Raw genomic sequence first — 10316 nt, 5'->3', positions numbered from 1 at the left:
TTAAGCCAGATTGAAACAGACTTAAAACATCTTTTCGTTGTTGATAACACATACCCACCCAGACTGCCTAAGCAAAAAGGAAATTTTACTATCAGGATGTGAGTGGGGGAACAGAATTCTCTCTCTCTCTTTTTTAATTTTTACCCAAGTATATGTTTATTGATTTTAGAGAGGAAGGGAAAAACATCAATTGTCTCTGCTTCTTTCTACATAATGGATTTCACTTGACAAAAGATGCCTTTCAGCATCCCATTACAATTCCAGAAACCAAGCGATTTGTGTCTATGTTCCAGTTCTCCTAAGAGAATTTGATTGGTGCAACTTAATCGAGTGCCTACCTGATCCTATCAGGTCTGATGGTGGGGGTGGCTGTTGTTGTTTATTATTAACATTGTCAAAGGGACATATCCCAATTGGTGGGAGGTAGTTCTCAGAGAAGGGGAGCATGGATTAAACCAATAATTTCAAAAGATCTACAACCAGTGATATTTTGGTAAATTTACAGTGTGAAAATTATATGCAAAAATAACCATTTATAAGGTCAGCTGTTTTGCTGCAGTTTGACTCAACTTGCAAGCAACAGAGACATGCCCAAGTTACTTTAGTTAATGAGAGTTTGAGAAAACATAAAAGTAGGGAAGTAAGCAAAAGAAAGCACCACAGCCTAGGCTTATAGAGAAATGGGATATTATTATGAATGTAGTTTAGCTCTAGTAGTCAGCCAGCCATTCAGACAACAAGTAAGAACTTAAGCGGTCACCCATCTGAAGTGGGCTTCTGATGTCCCCTATCTGTAGTAAGCTGAAAATGTCCTTCAAAGATAGCAGGTCCTAATCCGTGGCACCTGTAAATGTTACTTTATTTGGTAAAAGGATCTTTGCCAATATAATGTAAGTTACAAATTGTAAAGGAATGTATTAAAGGAACATAACCATAGTAATTATTCTTGCCTTTCTATTTTTATTAGAGTGTAAGATGCTTCAGGGCAATGTTTTTGCCCTAATTTCATTTCCAAAATTATGATCTAGTCTGCCCTGGACTCCCCCCCCACCCCCCACTCACACAAACAGTACTCATTAAATATTAAATGAATCAAGGGGGATCCAGAGGTTGCAAATGTTAAGATTAGATGTGGATAGAAAAAAGTAATGAAGGTCAACCTGAAGGAAACAGGTGGCAGGGTTGCCTGGCAAGCAGACTGAACCTGTTGCTTATGCTTCAGGTTATATTTATCACCAGAAGTCGGTTACACTCAGCTCTCCCAACCAATGTTAAATTTACATACACCCAGACATGCTCATTTCACATTTAATGTTCCCTCGAAGTTGCTATCATTTTGTGTTCCATCATGGACAATCCTGAGGCTGATGCAGTTCTGCCCAGTTGCTTCTCCCTGCCAAGAGTAGAAATACCTTCAAGATTAATAAGTCATCCTTTGGCAGAATTATGTATAATCCTGGTGCCTTAACCTATGAACAGCTCTTCCTTGACCTGTTTTCCTATTTATCGGCAGAGAATTATAGAAAAACAGTAATATGTGGCACATATGATTTGCATGTATGTGTATTGTCTGCACTATTAAAGTGAAATTCCATGACAGTTGATTCAAAATACATCAGTATACATCTCCTAAAAAACACTCTCCAGTATAACTGTAATACCGATAATCATATCTAAGAAACTTAACAATAATTCACATTCTTACTCTTGACCAGTCAATATCATCCTTATTGCACTAGTGTAATGGTAGAAGCTAGAACTGCAAAAGACAGACTTTTCAGCCATGAGCAAAGCTTATGGTGACGAAAATCTGGGGCTAAGCAGGACCTTGTAGCTCAGTCTGAAATCTCGCTACAGAGGGCCTCTTTTTGTAGCCAACTGTCTTCCTGTGGGGTGTTCCCAGAGGGGAAGAGTGCCCCTTCCACTAGGCTAAGGCTAATTTTAAAGTAAGTTGCCAAGCCAGAGGGACATTGTAGAAGAGTAAACAAGGTTCCCTGCTATCACCACCACCACATGGGCCATATTCCAAACACAGGAGCAGAATTTAATCTAGGCCCAGGAAAGGATGTGGGAGAAATTCAGAACAACTCAACACTTGGAGAGCCTCTGCTATACCCTGGAATTCTTGGTGGGAGAAAGGGCTGGGCTAAGGTTTAATAGAGCCTCCATCAGCTCTTCTTTTCTATAGCCATAAAAATTGTTTAGGAGAAGTGACAAAATCGCTTGGACATGACTTCCTGTAATTATTCTAACCAGTGAATGAAGAAACATCCAGAGCATGCAATGATCAATTAAAAACAAGTTCTATTAACAGGTCACAGGGAGGTAATGACCTAAAAATTGAGCACTAAATAAATAAATGTTGAGTACACTTTTGAAAGTTTATTTAGCTACTGTATTTAAACCTAGAATTTCCAGAAAGTGACCCATCAAATGTAATTTATTGTGAATGAAATACAGTGAAAGTATAAGAATTTTATGCCCTCTGAGTCCACAAATTCAACAAAATCTGCATCTATTTTTCTTTTTTAGAAAAAAAAATTTTATTTTTAGAGAATGGAGAAGGTAGTGAGAAAGAAAGGGAGAGAAACATCAATGCTTGGTTGCCTCTCCTTTGCACTCCTTACTGGGGGCCTGGCCCGCAACCCAGGCATGTGCCCTGACAGGGAATTGAACTGGCGACCCTTTGGTTCTCAGGCCAGCACACACTCCACTGAGCCACACCAGCCAGGGCTACATCTACTTTTCAAACCCGAATTTACTCATAACAATTTGTTATACTCCCAGGAGTTTAATTATTGAATTCATTAAGTATTATATCTGGGATGAACAAGATTGTTTATTGTGTTAGAAGCCAATGTGTGGTTACATGTCAATATTAAAAATTGTTAAGAGCTCTGGCCAGGCAACTCAGCTACTTAGAACATCGTCCCCATACGCCAAGATTGCAGGTTCCATCTCTGGTCAGGGCACATACAAGAACCACCCAATGGACTTCTGGCCAAGATGGAGGCATAGCTGGATACACCATACCTCCACGCACATCCAAGATAGCAACAACAACAATTTAGAAATAGAATAACATCCAGAATTGACAGAAAATTGATCTGAATGGAAGTCAGACAACCGGGAAGTTGAAATAGACCCGATCATCCAGATCGGTAGCAGGGGCAGAGATGAGCAGCCAGGCACAGGTCCAGGCGCGGAGAGCACAGTGAATTGGGACCGGGCGTGTAAGGCATCTGGGTGTGCAAGACCGCAGTGGGTAGACCCTGAGTGTGCAAGCAGCAGCTGGCAGAGGGGTGGCAACTGGCAGACCCAGTGAGGCGGTAATTGTAAAGCAAAGCAGTGTACGCAACCCAGTATCCCAGAGCTGGGAAATAGAGCCTCAGGACACTGATTGAGGACACTTGTAGGAGTTGAGGCGCATGGAGAGACACCCAGTCTCACAGGAGAGGTCCTTAGAAGGTCCCACGGCATGCACAAGCCGACCCACAGGGGAACTGGCACCAGAGGGGCCCAGTTTGCTTGGGGGAAGCAGTAGAAGGGACTGAGGTCTCACAGAGAATGGAGCAACTGCCATTGTTCCCTCTCAACCCTGCCCCCACATACAACATCACAACCCAGTGACTAGGGTGCCCCGCACTGGTGAACACCTAAGACTCTGCCCCCTACTGTAACATGTGCAACCAGACCAAAAAAAAAAGATGGCTCAAACAGAAGAACAAATCAAAGCCCCAGAACCCATCTTTTTAAGCAACAAAGAGATAGCCAACCTATCAGATGCACAGTTTAAAACACGTGATCAGGAAGCTCACAGAATTGGTTGATTTTGGTGGCAAATTAGATGAACAAATTCAGGCTACGATAAGAGAAATGAAGGAAAATTCACAGGGAACCAATAGTGATGGGAAGGAAATGGGGACTCAAAACCAGAGGTGGACCAGAAGGAAGAAAGAAACAGCCAAAGAGGAAAGAATGGAGAAGTAAGAATTCACAAAATGAGAAGCTTAGGAACCTCCAGGACATCTTTAAACGGTCCAACATCTGAATTATAGGGGTACCAGAAGGAGAAGAGGAAGAGCAACAAGTGGAAAAGTTATTTGAACAAATAATAAAGGAGAACTTCCCCATTCTGGCAAAGAAAATAGACTTCCAGGAAGTCCAGGAAGCTCAGAGAGTCCCAAAGAAGTTGGACCCAAGAAGGAACACACCAAGGCACATCATAATTACATTAGCCAAGGTAAAAATGAAGGAGAGAATCCTAGAAGCAGCAAGAGATAAGGAGGCAATTACCTACTACCTACAAAGGAGTTCCCATCAGACTGTCAGCTGATTTCTCAGAAGAGACCTTACAGGCAAGAAGGGGCTGGAAAGAAGTATTCCAAGTCATGGAAGCCAAGGACCTACATCCAAGATTATTCTATACAGCAAAGCTTTCATTTAGAATGGAAGGGCAGATAAATTGCTTCTCAGATAAGGTCAAGTTAAAGGAGTTCATCATCATCAAGCCCTTATTTTATGAAATGTTAAAGGGACTTATCTAAGAAAAGAAGATAAAAAAAAAACATGTATAGTAAAAGGACAGCAAACACAATTATTAACAACCACACCTAAAACAAAACCAAAAGAAACTAAGCAAACAACTAGAACAGGAACAGAACCACAGAAATAGAGATCACATGGAGGGTTAGCAACAGGGGAGTGGGAGGAGAAGAGAGGGGGAAAAGGTATGGAGAATAAGTAGCATAGATGGTAGGTAGAAAATAGGGGGAGGGCAAGAATAGTATGGGAAATGTAGAAGCTAAAGAACTTATGACACATGGAGATAAACTAAAGGGGGGGAATGTGGGTGGGAGAGGGTGTACAGGGTGGAGGGGAGTGAAGGGGGAAGTGGGACAACTGTAATAGCATAATCAATAAAATATATTTTAAAAGATTTTAAAAAGAACCACCCAATGAATGCATAAATAAGTGGAATAACATATCAATGTTTGTACACACCCTTTCTCTCTTTAAAATCAATTAATAAATTTTTAATTATTAAAGATATAAAAGACAACTATGAAACTTAGATCTAATCAATGAATTCAATAAAGTTTCAGGATATAAAATCAATACACACGTCAATTGCTTTTCTCTACAATAACAATGAAACATTTGAAAAAAAAACCCAACCTATTCCATTCACACTAGAATCAAGAATGTTAAAAATACCTAGAATAAATTTAACCAATGAAGTGAAAGATATGTAGGATGAAAACTAAGACTTTGCTGAAAGAAGACAAGAAAAAAATCAAATGGAAGGCCATCCCATGTTCATGGATTGGAAGAGTTAATATTGTTAAAATGTTCATGTTATCCAGAGCTGTCTATATTCAACACAATCTCTACCAAATTTCCAGTGGCACTTTTTACAGAAAAAGAAAAACCTAAACATATTTATGAAACCACCTGAATAGCCAAAGTAATACTGAATAAAAAGAATAAAGCCAGAGGTGATCTCACTTTCTGATTTCAAGTGACTACAAAGATATAGTAATTAAAACACTATGATATTTAAAAAGTATGGTACTGGCATAAAAATAGACACATAAACCAATGGAACAAAATAGCTCAGAAAAAATGTGTGTGTGTGTATATATATATATATATATATTAGACTAATATAATATAATATTATATATATAACTAATGGTTATATATTATATATATAACCAGAAACACCCCGTGGGGAAAGGATAGTCCCTTCAATAAATGGTGTTGGAAAAACTGCATAACTATGTGCAAAAACATGAAATTGGACCCCTATCGTACACCACTCAAAAAAAATTATCTTGGATCAAAGACTTAAACATAAGACCTGAAACCATAAAACTGATAGGGAAGAAGGTCCTCAAAATGACTTGACAATGATATTTTGAATATGACACTAAGAGCATAAATGACCAAAAAGCAAAAATCAACAAGTGGGACTACATCAAACTTAAAAGCTTCTGCACAGCAAAAGAAACAATTTTCAACACAATGACAAGGCCACCTACAGAATGGGAGGAAATTTTGGCAAACCATGTATTAGATAAGAGGTTAATATCCAAAATTTATAAAGAACTCATACAACTCAAAACAAAAAATCTGATTTTTTAAATATACATGTTTCCAAAGAATATATCCAAATGGCTGACAGGTACATAAAAATGTGCTGAGCAACACTAATCATCAGGGAAGTACAAATCCAAACCAAGGTGAATTATCACCTCATACCTGTAAGAATGACTACCATCAAGAAGACAGAGATAAGTGTTGGTGAGCATGTTGGAAAAGGGGAACATTTGTGCATTGTTGATAAGATTTTAAACTGGCTGAGCCACTGTGAAGAATAGTATGGAGGGTCCTCAAAAAATTAAAAATAAAATTTAATTTTATTAGTTGTAATTTGGGTTGTATTTGATATGTAGATTTTTTTATTTTATAGTTGCATAAGTCTTCTAAGAAGTTTATTCCTAATATTGGGTTTGAACATATAAAAGCAACATACTAAAGTAATTTTAGTACAATAATTAATCCTAAAAGTCTTAATTTTTATTATTTTGAAAATATACAACATTGTTACAACTAAAAAATAGAACAACCATCACTCAGAACCATCAGAAATTGAGTGGAATGGAAGTCTCACAACTATGGAATTAAAGACACCACATCCATCCAGGATGGTATGAGGGGGCAAAGATGCTGAACGGGCTGGTCCCTCACCCATGTGTGATAGATAAAAATCTGGGAGGGATATCTTGGGAGCCAAGAGTCCAAACCCCACGCCAGGCCCACCAGTGCAGGGTTCCAGTGGCAGGAAGTTAAGTCCCCACAACTTCTGGCTGTAAAAAACAGTAGGTATTGAAACTGCTGGAACCCCCAAGCAGTTCCTCTTAACTCACACATGGCCTCACCTACTCAGACTTACTCACTCTGAGTTCCAGTACTGGTAAAGCAGCTTGAAAGACAATAGTGGTATACAAGGAGAAACTGAAGTGTCTGGCATCGGGGCCAGCAGAGGCCTTTACCCTTTGATAAACTCTTCCCCCACAGAGCCAGTAAGCTGGTGCCATATCTGAGACTCCATTAACCTGGCTAACATTGTTTGACATCCCTTGGAGGTCCTCAGAGACTCCAGCCCACCCAACTTACTGGCCCACTGAAGCTGCTTTTCCATGTGAGTGGCTGGTCTTGACTCATCTTGCACAACTTCCTAAATCTTCTCAAGCAACAACCAGCCTCAGTGAGCCCCCCAGTTCCCATACCTCTTTCTAAGTGGCCCCACACCTGACACAAACAGCAGCCAGCCTAGATTCACAGTTTGACTGGAAATCTCCAAGCCCAGCATAAGTAGCAGCCATCTCAGATTGCTTTACAGCTCAGGAAGGGTGGCCCAGGCAAAACACAGGTGGAGGCTTTCCCTTGGCTGTACCACCTAGGACAGTGCACCCAGTGGACAGCTACAGACCATGGTGGAATACCACCACCCTGCTGCTGCATAGTTGATCCTCCATGGAGGGCAGAGGTTGGTGGTCAGTAGTCACAGACAGTCCTAAGTCCTTGCAGCTGACTGGCTTGGGTAAATCTCTCCCATTGATCTCCCAACAGCAACCAAGTTTCAACTACAAGAGGAGGGTGTACTCAGTCCACACAAAGGGCACACCTCGAGTGCCCACCTTGGGTGATAGAGGAGGCTGTGTCACTGGACCCTACAGGACGCCTACTACATTAAGCCATGTTACCAAGACAGAGAGTCAAAGCAGTTCTACTTAATACATAGAAATAAACAGGGAGGCTGGCAAAAGGACGTGATGAAGAAACATGGCCCAAATGAAAGAACTCATCTGGATCAAAACTCCAGAAAAAGAGCCAAAGAAAATGGAGATAGGCAATCTATCAGATACAGAGTTCAAAACACTGGTTATAAGGATGCTACAGGAACTTAGTGAGGACCTCAGCAGCATAAAAAAGACCCAGTCAGAAATGAAGGATACACAAATTGAAATAAAGAATGATTTACAGGGAAACAACAGAAGAGTGGATGAAGCTGAGAATTAAATCAATGATCTGCAACATAAGGAAGCAAAAAACAACCAACCAGAACAATGAGAAGAAGAAAAAAAATTTTTAATGAGAATAGTATAAGCAATCTCTAGGACAACTTCAAGAGGTCCAACATTTACATCATAGGGGTGCCAGAAGAAGAAAAAGAGCAAAAAATTGGAAATCTATTTGAAAAAATAATGAAAGAACACTTCCCTAATTTGATAAAGGAAATAGACATGCAAGTCCAGGAAGAACAGAGAGTCCCAAACAAGATGGGTGCAAAGAGAGAATTTTAAAAGCAGCAAGGGAAAAGCTGTTAGTCACCTACAGGGGAGTTCCCATAAGACTGTTGGCTGATTTCTCAAAAGAAACTTTGCAGGCCAGAAGGGATTAGCAAGAAATATTCAAAGTCATGAAATGCAGGGCCCTACAGTTAAGATTGCTCTACCCAGCAAAGATATCATTTAGAATAGAAGGGAAGATAAAGAGCTTCCCATTCAAGAAAAAACTAAAGGAGTTCATTGTCACCAAGCCATTATTATATGAAATGTTAAAATGACTTATTTAAGAAAAAGATCAAAACTATGAAAAATAAAGCGGCATGAAAGAAAATATCTATCAACAATTTAATCTCAAAAACAAACTAAGCAAACAAGAACAGAGACAGAACCATGGATAGAGAGCATTTTGATGGTTGCTAAATGGGAGAAAGGGTGTAGGGGAATGGGTGAAGAGGTGAGGGGATTAAGAAGTACAAATAAGTAATTGCAGAATGGCCATGGGAATGTAAAGTACAGTTAGGAAATGGAGTAGCCAAAGAACTTTTACACATGATCCATGGACATGACCAATGGTTCGGGGATTGCCTGAGGGAGTGTAGGGGTGGGGTGCTGGGTGGAGGGTGCAAAGGGGCAAAAATCAGGACAACTCTAATAATATAATCAACAACAACAGCAACAACAACAACAACAACAACAACAACAAAATATATATATATAGGGTCTGGCAGAAGTAATGCCTGCTTGAGTATGGTCAGTAGGGCACAGAAATGTCTCGCACAAGATGGACAACAATTTGAACATTTCACCTAAAATGTCATGTGATGCACTTGAGTATGATCAGTATCATACTCAAATATGATCAATATCATACTCAAGTATGTTACAGAATTACATGTTTATGACTTTGTAATAAAATATTTTATAATTAAAAAGGGGCATATTTTGTGCTGGCTCCTATATATATGTCACTGAAGCTTGAATGTGTGTGCTTGTAGATCATGTCCCAAAAATCCTCTTGTGTAACCTGTAGCATCTCCTGGACAGATTGGGACTAGTTCAGTGATGTTGCTGGGGAATATAGGGAAATAGCAAGATTGAAACCCATAGTTTGGTCTGAAAGTGGGTATTCGGGTGGAGCACAGAGGGTTTTTTAGTATAAATTCTAAGGTGGCAAGGAAAGTTGTCACATTATCTGTAGGCAGTATAGGAGTCAAGAATGAAGTCCAGCTTTCTGCTTTCAGTGACCTTGTTGATCCTGATGTCATCCTGGTAGGGAGCACAAGCAGGTTGAGCAGGTTTGACTACTCAAACCTACCTTACCTGCCCTGACTAGTCATTCTGGTATCATTACCACTAGTTCTCCAAAGTGGCACATAGCTGCTGTGTAGACTCAGTGGTTGCATGTGACAGTATCCCACTGGAGAGATGAATGATTTTGGGTCTGTTTACTGGGGTAGCCAGAGGGGCAATTAGGGGCACTTCTCTTTCTGTTTTTCTTAAACCTCTTAATCTATGACTTGCCCTTCTTTAAAAATGTATTCTAATTTTCTAATGTATGTTACTGCTCTTCATGGAGCATTACATTTTCAGTTCTTAGAATTTTCAGTATTTTCCCTTTGTGTATTGTTCTGTAGAGGTTCAGCGCCCCTCAGAGACATAATCACCAAACTCTCCTGGATTGTCAGAATTCATTTACTTATTTTTAGAGAGACGGGAAGGGAGGGAGAAGGAGAGGGAGAGAAATATTGATGTGTGAGAGATACATCAACCGGGTTGTCTCTTGCATACCTCCAACTGGGGACCTGCCTGCAACCCAGGCATGTGCCCTGACTGGGAATCCAACTGGTGACCTTTCAGTTCACAGGCTGGCATTTAATCCACTGAGCCACACTAGCCAGGGTGGTTGTCAGAATTTTGATGGATTCAAATTAGTCAACTTGATTAGCCACTACCTGTACT

The sequence above is a fragment of the Phyllostomus discolor genome, chromosome 2, assembly GCF_004126475.2.
Source record: "Phyllostomus discolor isolate MPI-MPIP mPhyDis1 chromosome 2, mPhyDis1.pri.v3, whole genome shotgun sequence".
NCBI lineage: Eukaryota > Metazoa > Chordata > Mammalia > Chiroptera > Phyllostomidae > Phyllostomus > Phyllostomus discolor.
The sequence above is the reverse complement of the archived record's forward strand: the minus strand, read 5'-3'. Positions refer to the sequence as shown.